Source organism: Octodon degus, unplaced genomic scaffold (assembly GCF_000260255.1).
Source record: "Octodon degus isolate 3935 unplaced genomic scaffold, OctDeg1.0 scaffold00035, whole genome shotgun sequence".
NCBI classification, from domain to species: Eukaryota; Metazoa; Chordata; class Mammalia; order Rodentia; family Octodontidae; genus Octodon; species Octodon degus.
In genome coordinates this window covers 4,185,232-4,202,523 of record NW_004524611.1, presented here as the reverse complement: position 1 = coordinate 4,202,523, position 17,292 = coordinate 4,185,232, and positions in this window count along the sequence as shown.

Genomic DNA, 17,292 nt, shown 5'->3' with positions numbered 1-17,292 from the left:
TTCTTTGTGTGGGGTGGGGCCGTTTTGTTTTGTTGTCTCTGGTACTGAAAATTCAAACCAGACCCTTTGTATTCAGCTACATCTCCAGCCCTGTTCATTATGTATTCTGAGACAGCGCCTTCCTAAATTAACCGAGGCTGGGCTAGAACCTGTAATCCTCCTGTCTCAGCCTGTCAGAATGCTGAGGCTATGGGTCCAGCTGAGTCGTAGTCATCTTTCAAGGCCTCTTTTCTCAGGCAAATAGATAAATTAGCAAACAGCATTTAAAAAAAAAGAAAAAACAAAGTTCCTCCTTGGGCCATACCAGCACCGGGGCCCCGCACTGACTCCTGCTGCATGCTGGTCTTGATGACCATTCATTCAGGGAAGGAGTGGCGGCCGCAAGAAGATGAAAACTCCTGCAGAGCTTCAGCCATGCGCTCTTCGAAGCCCGTGTCACTCTCAGATGCAGATCAGTCTTCCTAGCATCTTAATTGCATTCAAATAGAGGGCTGGGGAGATAGCTCAGTGGTAGAAGCACCTTCCTGCAAGGGCAAGGTCCTGAGTTCAATCCTTTACCACCAGAAAAAAACCTTTTTAAAAACCCCTAAAAACAATCCAATAGTTGGCAGGAGAATGCTTTTGTCTTCTTTCCTGAGATAGAATGTGCAAACAGAAAGCAGCCATTGCAGAACATCTCAGAGTCTGAAGGGCCTCGTCCTGCGCTATCTCAGTGATTAAACCTTATCTCTGAAAAGGACAGTGACCCTGACTGCTAGCACCATGGTTGCACGGCTGGTTTTTGAGCTTTCTGCCAAAAGAATCAGTATGTGTTCTTTTGCACTGGCTGCCTCTTTCAAAAGCATGTGAGGTCCAGTTGCATGAACAGATTAAAAGTTACTCACGAGGTCTACACAGGGACAGCAGGCAGGACTCAGATAACCAGCATTGCTGTGAATGTGGCAACAGTGTCACGCACACACATTTCTGTGGCTTGCATATCAGTGACTGCAATTGCTGGCCCGTATCGTATGCAAACACCACGTTTACAAGGTATTACCAAGCAATTTTCCCAAGTATTTGTGCTAATTCATACTCTGGATTTTACAAGTCAAAGATAGATCTGAAGTGCATTCGAAATTTATTTTTGGGTAGGATAGGAACAAAGTTTCATCCCTTCTTTGCCATATAAAGATTGAATTGAAGGCCGGCGAGATAGCTCAGTGGACTACAGCACCTGTATAGCCAAACTTAGGCCGGTGCAGGGACCCTGATTCGATCCCCAGCATCACATGCCACGTCAGCCTTGCCCTCAAGGCAGACTGAGCCGGCCACAGTTCAGGCATAGTGGCACATGCCTGCAATCCCAGCCCTGGGGTGGCTGAGAGCAGGAGGATCACCATGAGTCCAAGTTGTGTAGTGAGACCCTGCAACAACCGAATAGATAGATAGATAGATAGATAGATAGATAGATAGATAGATGATAGATAGATAGATGATAGATAGATGATAGATACATAGATAGATGATAGATAGATAGATAGATAGATAGATAGATAGATAGATAGATTGATAATTTGCTTAAAGTCCAGTCTTTTCTCTGCTGCCCTGTGGGATCACTGTGCTCTGAGATGTGATCAATATGTGCAATGACTATCAATTTTTTTAATTATTACAGGGAAAGATGCATTGCCGTGAGGCTCACTGCAAAGCCTCCCACCCCGTCGAGCTGACTCACCCCTTTGCTCTTGCCCCGTTCCGCAGCAGCTCTCAAGTCCTCTTTCAAGAGTGTCTTTAGTTGTGCTGTTGTAGCTCCTTGATGTCCGACATCCTTTCCCTTTCATAGTTATTTTGACTCTGAGGAAAAGCCTGAAATCACGTGACAATGGAGACACCCCTACTGGTGCGAGCTGCCTTTCCACTGGACGGCCCTCGGCAGCACTGTTCACTGTGTTTCTGAACTCAACTCGCAAAGGTGCTCTTTAAGTTTTGAAATAATTTCAAATTTATTTAAAAGTTGCAAGACTTATGAGAAATACGACATTTCCTTTTTTTTTTTTTTTTTTTTTTTGGTGGAACCGGGGATCGAACTCAGGCCCTTGTGCTTGCCAGGGAAGCACTTATTCCACTGAGCCATCTCTCTGGCCCCAACATTTCCTTTCTTCTAGTCCAACCAATCTCAATGTCTTTAGTTTCAACATACTTTCTCTCTACAGATACATATTTATTCCCAATAGTATTCTTTCTACTAGTGTTCATTAGTTCCCTCATTTGTCAATCCCATAATATCTCCTACAGGGAAATATCCTTACACAATCATAATAGTGTTTACACATTCAAGGAAACTGCGACGGCCATAAAATCCCAACCCATGAACAGCATTCTAGGATTGCTCATTTCCCGGATCCAGTCTAGAGCGGCGTGTCTCATGGCTCTATTGTCTTTGGTCTTACTAAAGCCAGGTTACTTCTTTCACAGAACAGCGGGACCTTGAACAAGACAGACACCAGGTTTCATCTAACGCTTCTCCATTTGACTTACACACTGTGTTCTCTCAAATTCCTGCCGGATGTCCCATCATGTCATCTGGCCTCAGGACACCCTATCTGAGGTCACACGACATCTACCTGCTCTTAGTCAATTTTGAAGCCCTGTCAAGGGATTTTCCTGGATTCTCTGCTCTACGGTTACAAAGACTTCCTTTGGAACTTCTGAAAAACTGGTACAATGATCTCTTCTGAGCAAATTCTCTCTAAAAATCTGCGAGGAATAGCAACATTTTCTGAACCAACTGCACTATGATCACGGCGTCACTGCTCCAACTCCACAGGCTCTCCGCGTTCATCACTTCACCCTTTCCCACTCGACATCTAGTCAGCTCATTATCTGCCTCTCTGTCCTCCTACTACCAGTGATTTCCTGCGGTCCTATTTTACTGGGTGGGGTGTAACGCTTTATTACTCTTATTTACGTGATGCTCAACTTGTTTGAGATTTCACTAACGGGAACAACTTCAAACTGGCTCTGGTGGCGTCTCCACTTACTCTCATCATGTTTTTAGGCCACAAAATGTTCCAGGCTCATAACTTCCCCCTGGTCTTGGGCTCACCCACTTCCCCAAGCAGACCTAATTCCTTTCTAATGAAAATGTAATGTCTCAATCTCTCTCTCTCTCTCTCTCTCTCTCTCTCTCTCTCTCTCTCTCTCTCTCTTTGTATTTTAGGGAAGGGTCTACATGGTGTTCAGGGTCTTACTACTAGATCGGACTCATAGTGATATACCTGTTTACAGCCTCCCAAGAACTGGGATTACAGGCATGCACCACCAAATCCAGTCTCAAAAATGTAACATCTTTTAATCCCAGGATCAGGATTCTAAAAGTAAGCAGTACTTCTGGGATTTCACTGTTTCTTGATGTTTTGAACAGACAGGACTAAGAACTATATATCTACTCCTTGTAGTGCCTTATATTACTACACAACTGCCTATTCCCTATATGTTTATTTGCTTCCCCCATCCATCACTGAGAATCCTGACGCTCAACAACATGAACACTAAATTGTTCATACTAATCTACATTAAAGCAATTTGAGGATTATGTACACAGATTTCTTCAAAATATAACCTATCAACTATTGTACAAGACTTGATTACAGTTTGCTTTCCAGAGACCGTAACTTTATAATCAACCAGGTTTAAGTCCCCTACATTTGATTTTCTTCTCCTTTACCTGATTATTAAGCAGCATTACATTTATCCTATCCTATTACAACCGATATTAGGCTTTTTTCTTATGACAGTTAAGGTCAGTTTTTGACTCTGTAGAATATTAATAGATCTCTAACACTCAAAACTCTATAAGATGTACCTGCAAATTAATTTTGCCCTCTGTCTCTCCATGCCAGGCTTTCCAGTAACTGATCTCATTGTTTTCTGGGTTTTGCTGACAGTGATTGTTTTGTGAGGTTTATTTTTATTACAAAATTAGCAGATAAATGCATATTTTGTTTATTTCCTCTTCTTCGCTCACAATGGATGCTACACTGTGGATATTCTTTGATATTTTTCCCATCCAATTAGCAGCAGCTCTTGGGAATCACTCCAAACATTTTTCCTCAGCCTCTCAGAAAAGAACTATATATGTTTTTTGTTTTTTGGACACAAAAGAAAAGTAAATACTGGTAATAAATCTGCTACTATCAAACCATTCTAGAATTAAAATATAAAACTTTGTCTTTTAAGTCTAAGAGGAAAGCAGTAATATTTTTATTGGTATTGCATTCAACTTGTAAAATAACAGAAAATCGTCACTACTTGATATTTTCGTATTAGAAAAGTACAAGTTTGTCTATGTTTTGCACTTACCTTTGTGTGTTCTGGGAGAGTTTCCCAGTTTCCTTCATATAGATGTTTAGCATCTTCATTTTAGTTCTGAATATTTTTAATCTATCAGTTTTGATAAGAATTACTTTTTTGTTTAGTCATTTTTGTTGAAAGCTGGTATTGATTTTTATCAAAGGTTTTCAGCCTTTCAGAAGAGAACCATATGATTTTTTTCTTAGACTTATTTATTTCATAAGTACATAGTAGTAAAACATTTTCTAATATTGAGTCATTCTTGAGTTAAAGTATAAAACATGGTCTTGCAATCTTCTTAGTTATGTCTTCATGTAGTGCTAGCATCTGTCTGCTGATATTTTATTTAGGATTTTTACATATTTCAATTTTATTTTGGTTTGCAAATTTCTTTTTTATTTTTATGAGGTCTAAGAAATATTGCTACAGGAGGCTGGGGAGATGGCTCAGTAGAATAAGCACTTTCCTGGCAAGCACAAGGGTCTGACTTCAACCCCTGGTTCCACCAAAAAAAAAAAAGAAAAGAAAAAGAAATATTGTTACATTCACTTTATAAGAAGAATTAGGGTTTTTTTTAAACTTGTCTCTAGATGGTTGGTAGAATATCTGGCGGGCCTGATAATTTTAGGTAAATGTTTCTAGATAAATAGCTTACTCTTTTTTTCTGGGGAACTAATCTAGTTTAATTACTGTTGGGACTGATTTCAGTGAACTGCTGTTTCCAGTTGGTACCCATTTTATCAAGGTTATCAGTTGTAACTGACATAGAGGTCAACAGTGTGTAATGCTGTTCTTCGTAATTCTTTTTCTAGGAAATTTCTCTCTCCTCTTTTCCCTCACTTTCTCTCTGTCTCTCTTCTTCTTCTTTGCCTCCCTCACGTGGGTTCTGATACTTGAATGAATAACCCCCGTGGCCTCCCTGTTCCTTTTTCTATTTTTCATTCTTTTTGCTCTAACTGTACTGAAGTGGTTGCTAAGCTCATTCTTGAAAAACTTAGTAAATTCAGAAACTTCTTTTCTGAATTTACTAAACTGTGGTGCCACTTGGGAGCCGCCTCCTCCGCATCACCCCTCTTGACATTTTTTTTCCTTGAGCACAACAGTAGCGTTGTTATTTCAAGTCAATGCATTTTGACCACATTGTCTCAATTCCAGTAGAACTTGTTCTGATCCATTGGGTCGTGTGTGCGTGTGTCTGTGTGTGTGTGTGTGTGTGTGTGTATGTGTGTGTGTTACCAAGAATCAAACTTGGGACCTTGTACTCACCAGGCAGGCATTTATGCCACTGACCCCATCTGTTGGGTCTTTTGCTTTTAGATCTCACCGTTCTCTGCACATACGTGGCTGTTATTGATGAGAAATTAACATTTTGTATGAAAGACTGTGCCTTACGTGCCTCTTCTCCTCTCAGGTGACGAGCACTGTAACAACCCACAAATACTTCTGTTTCTCTCTGGCACTGAGATTAATAGAAGACAAGCTGCCATCCCGGGGCTGATGGGCCCATATGGAGCCGACCCTCACCCTAAGATCCAGATTTCAGGGCCCACCTCAAGCATGGGCTGGGAGAAGCACCTGCTGGGACCAGGCTTCTGCCCACCCTTCTCCTTGAATACCCAGCAGGAAGACAACTCTGGCTCTGGCTTGCATTTCCGGTCTCCCTCGTCCCCTGCAGTTGGCTTCCTGCTCTCTGTTCTTATCTCCAAAGCCTTCAAGACAGTGTTTCCAATACTTTTCCCAGAAGGATTCACATGTCTTACTTATTGTCCCCTCATTGTTGATGGAGCTGCATGTGCTCAGTGAGTTGAACCCTCACACCCGATGGTTTATGGAGCAGTCTGAGGCTTCAAAAACACCCCACTACTTTCGAATCAGTGTCATGTTCTGCGGCCACCAGCACAGGTGGGCATCCTTGCCTCCCACTGTGGCTGGAGAGCGGTGCTGTTCACATGGGCTGAGGATCAGCCGTCGGCTCCAGGACATCCGTCCTGAGTCACAGCAAAGAAGGAGCTTCTGCTTGCAGGATGGTGTGCACATCACAGTCCCCCAGGAGCGGTTGTCTGGGGTTGAGATCAGGGCAGATGCCTGACTCCAGGGGAGACAGCTGGCTGGTGGCCTGGACAGATTCCTGGACTCAGGACTCAAAATAAAAACTGTGTCCAAGGAGAGAAAGCCCAGGCTTGTGCAGAGTTGAAAGCTCAAGTCTTAGAACCACACAGCACCGCCAGTGTTTTCAGAGACCAGAGGCTCCCTCACCCTTGGAGCTCCCAGCAAGGGGCCCTGAGATCTGATGTCCTCTGGCTTGCATGACCTCAGGCCAACTTCAAATACTAGCTGTAACCCTGGAGCAGGACGTAAGGGTTGCAAATCGGAGCCTGGCTCAGCCCACACCGAGTGCGGCTCTGTCTCCCGTGGGGCCCTGCGTGGCTCCGGTCTACTAACCTAGGATCTTTGGAGGTTACCAGAAAGGCAGCGCGGTTTTGCAGGATGCACATCAGAGAGACCTCAAGTCTCGGAGTCCTCTGCTAACAATCCCAGCCCTCCTAGGACTCCTCTGGCACTTGCCTCCCAGTGTCGGCAAGAGTTCTGCTTAAAAAAGAAAATCAATCCAGGTGTGGTGGTGCACACCTGCAATCCCAGCACTCCGGAGGCTGAGGCAGGAGGATTGTTGCAAGTTCAAGACCAGCCTGGGTTACAAAGTGAGTTGAAGGCCAGCCTGAACTGCATAGTGAGACCTCCTGTCTCAAAAAGACCAGAAAATAACTTTTTAAAAGTGACTGACACTGAGTTCAGTGTCACCGGATCTGCTCAGCACCACTTGTGACATAAAACATGTTCACCTGCTCTTACCATTGAGCCGCTTCCCGCAAATAGGACAAAGAGACCCCCAGTGGCCCACCCTTGTTCAGGGCATCAAATGTGATGTCACAGTCATTCCTTTCTGAAAATAATCTACTTGAGGTTTAGAAAAAAAAAACAGATGCAATTTAGAAGAGCCAGATTTTATTACATTGCCAAGTTTTCTACTTTCGTTCATGTCTATTAAATTACTTTTAAGAGAATTAAAGAGTGCCAGGGAGACAGCTCAGCGGTCTAAGCACTGCCTGGCAAGTGCAAGGATCCAGGTTTGAGCTGGCCACCAAAACCAGGCACGGCAACACATGCTTGTAATCCCAGCGCTGGGGAGGCTGAGACAGGAAGATCTCTACTACAGGTCCAAGTTGCATAGTGAGACCCTGTACCAAATACATGAATAAATAAATGCATAAATAATACTTTAAAATTTTTAAATAAGGAGAATTCAAGTGAGGTTGTTTGTCCGGTGATTACTTCCTACACAGACAACAGCATGGAAAACCCCTAAAAGTCCCTAAGAGAACTACTTGCATTTTTAGTCCCAAATCCAGAAGAACAAGCGATGGTGGTATTTATGCCCATGGGGACTCCCGCAGTCAACTGAGCTACAAATCACCAGTAAGTCTGTTTCGCTTTTCCTCATCAGAGTAGAATGTGGGTTGTGAAATGCCCTTGTTTTTCGTCTCCATGAAGAAAGGTGTCCCCTCCAGAGCTGCAGGGCACCAGGCTGTCCGCTATCTATTCTCTCCAGTGGACCACCCTAACCACACTCCCAGGCCAAAGGAGGGTCTAGGATCCCCCCAACTCCTCTCCACTTCCCAGGGGACCTCCGTGTGTGCACAGGGACGCAGCTGCACCCCGAAGGTCCCTGCATCTGCCCACCTTCACTGGTCTTTGCTCCTCTCCACTAGGCCATTAGCCACTGACCATGTCCTGGGCATGGTGAGGATGACAGGTAGGGGACAGTGACCCTTCGGGCTGAGCTGATGCCGGTGACCTTCTCATTTACTGGGAAGAGAAAAGCTCAGACTTGCACCTGCGTGGATCCATGGGTCCCTTGGGGTTGTTTAAGTAAAAGGCAGGCAGGTGAGCAGGGAGACAACTCAGAGGTGGAGCACTTGGCCAGCACGTGCAAGACCTTGGCTTCCATCCCCACCACAGCACAAGTAAATAAATTAATAATAAAATGCAGGAAAAACAATAAGGACAGCGTGGCAAAGACAAACCTCTCCTGGGCTCTGATTCTCAACAGTCACCCTGCCTGTGTTTCACACACACACACACACACACACACACACACACACACACACCCAGTACCTCCATCTGCAGAAACCTGAGCTCAGCCCACCTTCCCAGAGGCAGCAATCGGCCATTCCTGGGGTTCATTCCTGCAACCCTGGGGCTCAACCAGACTGAGACTTCTGCTCTGTCCTACCCACCCTGGCCTTCACCTGGCCACTGTGCTCTAGCACCAAAAGCGTCCTTTCCCAGACACCTTCTCTTGGGGGCCAGCCCTGACCTCTGCACTTCTCTGCCTGCAGACTCCCCTTCTAGACGTCCTACCTGCCAGGCCTCAGAAGACTCTCAAGGAGAGACGTGTTAGGCTTAGCATCTGCAGAGCCCAGAGAAAGGCTTTGGAGAGGACTCTGCCATGGTTTGGACGTGTGTGTCTCCCAGAGTGCAGGTCTTAGTCACTCACAAGACGACGGTCATTGGGAGGTGGCAATTGGGAGGTGATCAAGCTGGGACTGTGCAGCCCTTATGCAGAGGATCCTCTCACTGACTGGCAGAGGAAGGGTTGACTAAGGCGTCAGGACAGGGTCCCTCTGCCCATGGCATACAAGGTGTCAAAGCCCTCTGGGCCAGGAAGCCCCTTGCCTCTCCAGGAGAGAGGGCAGGGCCAGGTGTCTATGCCAGGGAGGACAGCATGGTGGCAAAGCGCTCGGTCTCAGCCTTGTCACATGGGGTCATATCTTTCCCAGACTTATAGAGGTGTGGTTGACAAATAAAAACAGCATTTATCTAAGGTGTGTGTCAGACACCAGACACAAGGCTTTGGTCTATCCACGCACTGCAAAACTATCACCACAATCCTGCTAGCTAATGTCTGTCACCTCAGGAAGTTCCCCTGTGCTTTGCGTGTGTGAAGAAGGCTCTTCCTGTCCGTGCTCTTACCAGATTCCTACCGCGGAGGACACTCATGTCATTTATAGTCCCATGCTCTAAGCTGGGTCCCCAGAAGTCATTCCACTTGTACCTGAAAGGTTGCATCCTCTGCCCAACTTCCCCGTGTCTTAGTCACAGTCTTTGTAACTAGGACCCAGTTCCTAGCACCAGTAAGTTAAAGGAGGGGAGTTCTGTTTGGGCTCAGGGCTTAGAAGCTTGTGCTTGCATGTTGGCAGAATGAAGCAAGCGGGGCTGGATGGAGCAAAGCTACTGGTGAGGACCGGAAGCAGAGGGAAGGAAGGAGCTAAGGAAGGACGTGCACTTCCCAGGCCACGCCCAGGCCACGCCCATTCCAGCCAGACTCTGCCTTGTCAATCATGAGCTCCATCATCCAATCACCTTCCCAAAGCCCTGTAAGTGCAGGAAGCTGGGTGGCGGGGGAGGGGGAGTCGTGTCTAGATCTGGACCACTTTCTTCCCCCAACTCCTCAGGGCACCCCCTCTTTTCTCCTCCCTTCAACCAGCAACACTATTTTTAAGATTCTACATATTAGTGAAATTGTTGGCTACTTTGATTTAAATTCTGGCTCCGTTCCTACATATGCGACCCTGGGCAGGGAGACATGTTGGGGTTAACGGTCTCCTTGTGGAAAGTGCCTCCCACCTAAAAGAACTGAAACTGACAGGAGCAGAATTCTTAACACTAGAAGGCACCTGTGTCAAATTTTGGGTAAGTAAATTCAATAGTAAAGATTCATAGAAATGCAGAATTGTAGTAGCGGTCCCTTATCTGTGGGGGATATCTTTCTAGAACACTCCACAGATGCCTGAAGTCTCAGACAGTCCTGAACACTGTACTGGTGAGGTTTTTTCCAGGACATGGAGACATAAGAGGAAAATTAATGTACAAATTAGGCACAGTAAGAGACTAACAACAATAACTGGATTTATAACAAGATACCCTAATAAGTATTATTTAAAATTAATGAATTCCAGGACCAGCAAGATAGCTCAGTGGGCTAAGCACCTACTTAGGCAAGTGCAGACACCAGGGTTTGATCCCAAGTACCACGTGGAACACTGGCCCCACCCCAAGCATGCAGAGCTGGCCGAGGAGACCAGGTGTGGTGGCGCACGCCTGTAATTCCAGTGCTGGGGAGGCTGAAACGGGAGGATCTCTATGAGTCTGAGCTGGTATTTAATGTACCAAATACATTAAAAAGTAATAATAATGAATTCTTCTTTGGAGGATTTTCTATTTCACATTTTTCAGGCCATGATCAAGTTTGGATGACTGAAACTGTGGATGACAGAACTTCAGAAAATGGGAAGGACAACAATTGAGAGACAAATAGCGGAGACCTCAGGCAGCTCAGAGTTCTGTGGGGAAACATGGGGTCCCTGAGGCCAGGAATACTGGGACCAGAGACAGGTGATGACAAGACTTGCTAGTGGGACGTCTGACAGTGGACAGCCCCATGGGCCAAGGCCACAAAGGCAAGGCTGCAGGACACTCAGGAATTCCAGCAGCAAGCCACCCCACCAAGGCTTGGCAGGTGGAGAGCGGCAGCCATCATCATGGGTCCCCCGAGCGTAAATGGCAAGGCCAGACTGTAGGTCTCACCGAGAGGGGTCTGCGTAGCTACTTTCAGCTGGGCATGATGGTCCACACTCTGTAACCCCAGCAGTCTGGGAAGCTGAGGCAGGAGGACAGCAGTTTCAAGGCCTGCCTGGGCAACCTTTATGATGTACCAAGACCCTGTCTTGAGAAACCGAAAGGGCTGGGGGTGCAGGGTAGCTGGCTTCTCCCTGGGCTGCAGGGCTTGTTCTCATCCTGCTCTGGGGAGAGGAGCGCTGGATCCACACTCAGTCGCCTCTGTGAGGGCCCCTTCTGGAGGAAAGCCTGGCGTGGCATCAGCCTCCTCCCCCGAAGCCTCTGGCCTTGGTCTGCCGCCGCAGCCTTCTGGCTCAGTCGGGGCCCATTCCACATGCCAAAAGCACCTGGACTGAGGCCAGCGCTCGGAAAAAACATGACTTTTTAATGACTTTGTTTTTGTTCCACCTGCATTCAAACCCTTATTCAAATAAGACTCTAATCTTATTTTGGTCTTTTCTTCTTTCCTAGCCATTATGCTTCTGTGACCCGTGCTCATTCAACCCATTTATCAATCTCACATCTGACGCGATGTATTCTTTCTTTCCCAGAAATTTTGCAATGAGCTCCTGGGAACAGCAGCTTTGGCAGGTGACATGGAAAGGGCCGAAGTGTGCATCCCAGGCCCTTCACCCAAGTGCCTGCTGCAGGGGCACATGGGCCCAGGTGGGTGCCCAGCTCCTCAGGCACCAAGCATTTCCCCATCCTGAGGTCAGTCTCCCTCACATTGGCAGAAGCGGTGCCACAGTGGGGCTGAGGAGCAGGGGGCTCGGGCAACAGAAAACGGTGTTCTTTGGCAGCACCTCCCACGGTCCTTATTCCTCCCAGCAAGTTCTTGGTGCGATAAAGCCACTGCTGCCCAAGGTCCACATGGTGTCTCTGAGACAGTGGCCAAGCAGCATAGGCTGCCATCCCTAGACATGAGCCTGGACCCCAGCATCCACCCAGGTGAGGCTGGGACCCAGGAGGAAGCTCACCTTTACCCTGTCAATTCTTCATTTGCAATGGGAATATTCACGCATTGTAACGTCTCTGTGAAATGCATATAGAAATATATACCAGCTAGTGGCCCATTTTGGTCCTTTGTAGATTTTATCCAACTACTTGATTCGATGACGAGCAACTCCATGGGTATCCTACTTGGCTCTGAGTGCTATAACAGCACACTCCAGACTAAGAGCCAAACCAGCGACATCTGTCTCATACATTACTCCAGGCCAGGAGTCCAGTTGAGGTCCTCACCTGTTCCACCTCTGGCCAGATATGTCTTCCTGAGTGGCTGACAGCCATCTGTTACCTGGTCTTCACATGCTGGAGAGACTGTCCTTTCTGTGTCTCTTCTTAGAAGGGCACTAACTCTGTTTGTGAGGGCTCCACCCTCATGACCTAAGCATCTCCCAGAATCTTCTCCTCCTACAGCCATCACTTGGGGGATGGGATTTTAACAAATAAATTTGAGGGGCCATAAACATTGTGGGGGACAAAATGGTCCCTCAGGGAAGCCCAACTTCCTGCAAACCTACCCTTGATGTTATTTTTCTCTTGCAGTAGTATTATTTAACTTTGTGAAGTAGTTTGCCAGCCCTAATTTCTCTCCAAAAAGCCAAGAGCCACCTGCTATGGTGGCCCTGAGACCTCTGGAGATCAAAGCCAGGAGCTCAGACCACCTGTGTGGCCAGGTGGGAGCCAGCAATACCCTAGCAACTCACATGTCCCGCGAGCTCTGCCGGGCACAGTTAGTGCTCACAGGGAGCCCAGCGTGTGCCAGGCATCTGGAAGCTGTGCCGGCAGAGGGTTCACATGAGCCACCCTGAGGAAGCACACTGGCTCCAAACCTGCCGTCCACCCACCTGGACTCCACGCTCAGCGTCCATTGCCTGATCCCTGTCCCTAGGAGCTGTCCTGGGCAGATGCCCTGAAGTGAATACCACAGCACCTGAAGTGTGCTCTCAAAGGCTCGGACACACTCGGTGAAGTGGTGGCGACCACTGTCTCCTTCTAGGATGAAACCACACAGGTCTCCACTGCCGGGTAACAAGCTGTGGGCTCTAGAATGTCACCCAGGGAGCAGCCTGCTCGGGGCATGAGGCAGGTGTGTATAGAACACCCTGGAGGGGGTGGGGTGGACAGGGTGAGTTTTCTAAGCAGGCCCTAAAGAAAGACAAGCCCAGTGGAGAAAACAGCAGGAGATAGCAGGAAGCCTGTCACTGCCCCTGTATTTGGGGACCAGCGAGGTTGCAGGTGACAAATACATATACCCAGGAATCCAGAGGAACCAATTATGTCTGAGAGGAACTCTCGTCCAAGGGGCACCTGGCCCTGTGCAGGGACACTAGTGCTAATCCCAGCAGGGGACATGCTCCTGCACCTAACAGGAGAGCCGCCAAGTCCTGTGATGCACGGGGCAGTCACGTCACCACTGCACGCAGAGCTACCTGCCACACATGCCGTTAGTGCTGAGGCTGGAAAATTTGAGGGTCCTAACAGTGGGGATTAGCCCAAGCCCCTTGCGACTGCCACTCGCCTCAGCACTAGTGACCTCAGTGTGACCTTCAAGATACAAACTGGTTTTCTCTGCTCTGCCAGCCTGGTGATGGCCCTGGAAGGACAGAGGGGACTCCTAAGGAGGTCCTGGGACAAGCACATGGAAAAGGGCCAGGTGACCTTGATGTCAGCTCACACAGGGACCAGCAGTTAACAGACTCGGGGGCACTGTGTAGCAGCACCCAACGCAGCAGCAAGGCTGCGAGTTCAGGACCTCCACAACAGCACACGGTCCCCACCCATGGTGGGGAGAAGCTGCAGGCTCAAACCCAGACACCAAACACAGGTTCCGGAGCCACCGGGCCACACGTGACATTCTGTCTCAGCGAGCACGCTCCTGGCCTTCACTTGGCTTGTAAAACACCACTCTGAGCCTTAGCAGGAAAAACTCCTCGCCATGCTGGACCCGCCATAGAGGAGCAGCTGAAACCTGCCACTGTTCCCGAACTGTCACGGGATCCTGTAAGACAGGAGAGCAGGCTAACACCTCGGTCCAACCACTTTTCAGTGCACAAACAAATGGTGGGTGCGTGGAATCTGAAAAGTATTTTATAAGCAACCCTCTAATTCTTGGCACTGTAGAGAGGCCCTGCTGGGAGCTACGGTGTGCTCGGAACAGGGAGGAGCTGGCCTCCGCTGTTCCTCCTCTCGTCCTCCGACGTCACCCTTAGCATCGCAGCTCCTCAGCAGGCATTACTTGACCTGGGGAAGAACACACGTCTTCACTCCTGCTCCCGGCCTTGTTGAAAACATTGCTGATAGGTAGGAGGGAGCATATTTTACCTTTGAAAATCAGTCAACAGAAGTAAATTAAATGTGACTAGAACTCACACTGTAGAGCTGATACCTATTGCTCCGTATCCAGTGGACTGCAAAAGTGACTTGTTTTATTTTAGCTTAACTTACTTTGCTGTGCTGTGCTCTACCATATATGACTGTGCTCACAGCTATGAATTTTTTTAAATAGTTCATCAAGTAAGCCCAGGAAGCTCTGCTACTCTTCTCTTTGCTACTCTTGAAAGACTGAACGATAAATAGTAGGGTGAGATCTCTGCTGACCTGTAGAGATGTGAGGCGTGCCTCTGCCATTCAAGTCCCTAGCAGTGGAACAGCGCCCTGGCGGCTCTTCATTGGGCTTTGATTCTCCTTGTGTCCTGGATCGGCATCAAAGATGGTCAGTGAGCACAATGCCCAGCCCATAGGAGGTGTTCGACAAGCCCTTGTGAGCAGACAGAGGCAATGCCATGGGGTGCAAATGCAAGCTCTGGTCTTGGGGTCCTGGGCGTGGACACCAGGCAGCCTTGGCCCCCGCAGTCTCAGCGAGCTCAGGAGCCACTTGCTGGGCAAATGGACAATGGGCTCCAGACATGGGCGGACCACAGTCCAGTGAACTGGGCCCCTCCTAGGTCCAGTGCTCTGATAATCACTTTAGACGCACTGCGGTGCCTCTTCTGATGAACACGTGGTTCTCCATGGGGGGAGAGACAGAGAGAAAGCCACCAGCTCTGTCGCGTGGAAATAGACGTGCAGGTCCTGGTCGGCAGGGTGGCTCACAGCGGCCTCAGCTAGAGATGTATGTGCCAAGCTGGAAACCACAGCGTTTCAGCTGAGGAGTAGAAGAGCTGAGACTGAGGGGGAATTGCTTCCACTGAGGAACACACACGCACATGTGTGCACACACATCTGTGTGCGTGCATGTGTAACATGCACACACATGTACTCATGTGCACACACTCTCTCCTGCTCAGATTGTGCATCAGAGATATCTACGTAAATTTATTTTACAGATTGCAGACATCTTGTTCTCCCCCAACTCCAGCACAACGCTGTCTTCTTCCTCTCCCCTGACGGGAGCTTTGTCCTCTTTTGCACCGTCAAAGAATGAATTTCCAGCACCTGCCTACAAAAGAAAGGTAGCAGGATGCTGTGGTGGATATGTCTTGATGGAATCTTTCTATTCTGTAGATCAAAATATCATCTTGTACCCTATAAATATGTACAATCATTCTGATTTATCAATTAAAAATACATTTTAAAAATTAGTAAGTTCAAAACTCCCCAGCTGACCATTTTGCTGTCCCTCCATCTCCCTCTCATGCCTTCCTGTAGGACACAGCTCCTGCCACTCTCTCTGGGGATGGTGACCTTGCTTTCCTGAAGGAGTTGTGGGGGTCACCACGGAAAGAGGTCCACTGCCCAGCCTGGAACCGGCACAAAGCCAAGCCATGAAAAGTGCTCCTGAGGCATGTGCAGGGAGTGTTCCTATGCTTGGGGTGGTCACCAGGAGATGGAAAAGCCCTGGAGAGACTCACCTGAACCCAAGGAAGGACCCACCTGCTCATCCCAGCAAATAAGGGGCTTCTGTCCATCGTCCCATCTGCCCCTCGATAAAGTTCTGGAAGAAGAACAAAGATATAGAGAAAGGAGATGTCCAAACCCTTCGAACAGACAGTCGAGGTGGTCTTGTCCATCAGAAGCTGGCGAAACACAGGCTCCGAGTCCGCAGCGCAGAACTGAGGTTGCGTTCATTTTCTGTTGGCCTAGCTTCTGAGTAAGATTCATGCAGCACCATCTGAGATGAGGTCTGTATCGTGCATTTGGATGGAGAGCTGACGGACAGATGGTCCGTGAGCCTCACGCCTACCGGGTAACAGAAACATCAGAACGCAGCCACAGGCAGTTGACACAGAGCATGGGCAATGCATCCGGAAGCAAGCAGTGCTGCAGAAGACAGCCGGGACAGAGACAGCGCCTACAAGCGCTCCGAGCTTCACAGGCAGAGCCTCTGTTCTGTTACCGAGTTCACACAGTCCTGCTCCCCAACATTAAGCAAATTAATCAACAGCTAAAGAGAAACAGAAGCGTGGCTTGAGGAAAGTGTGACCAGCTTTACTTTATATCCAGCCGCTTGGCTGAGGACTCCTGCTTTGGTTGTACTTCTCTTCCTTCCTCTGCTCTTGGCCTGTTCCTGCTCTGCAAAGCCCATCGCTTGCCTACAACAGCCTGCACCATGTCCACAGCCCTGTGACATGCCTGCCTTCAAGCCGTTCACCAGTGCAAGGACGCCCCGCCTCAGCGCACGCCCTTCTTCCTGTCTGGCTCCCCTGCTGCACGTGGTGGTCCCTCCCGATATTCCTCTGGGGATCCTCCTCTCTGGCACTTCACCCCTCATAGCTCTGCTCCTCCGCTGCCCACTTCACTCTCAAACACCCAGCTAGCGGCCCATCTTCCCTGCCGTCCTGAGGCTCGGGGCCTCGACGTACAGCTCCCCGAGCGAGTAGGAGAGACTGCAGCCGCTTTAGCCAGCACCGTTTGCACTCGTCCAAGCATGTACTACACAATGCAATCGTCTCCGAGGAGATCCTTGGACAGAATGTTGACACCTGGGGTACAGAGGCACACCTCGTTTCTGTGTGTGTTTGTTTGGTGCAGGTCTCACTACGCAGCTCACACCACCACACCCGGACTCCATCGCTGGCTCAGCACACCCGGGGGTGGGGCCAGCCAGCATGTGGTGCCAGGGATGGAACCCTGGCCCCTGGGCTTACCTAAGCAAGCGCTTAGTCCACTGAGCTATCTCGCCAGCCCTGAGGTGTACTTTCGTAGAAGGTTTTGAGAAGCCCCAGAGAACTAAACCACTCTTCTCAAAACACAGGGAGGAGCAGGCCTAGCACTCCCCTCCCCATGCCTGTTCTACTGTGCTCTATGTTCTTTAAATAAAGAGAGAGAGACTGATCC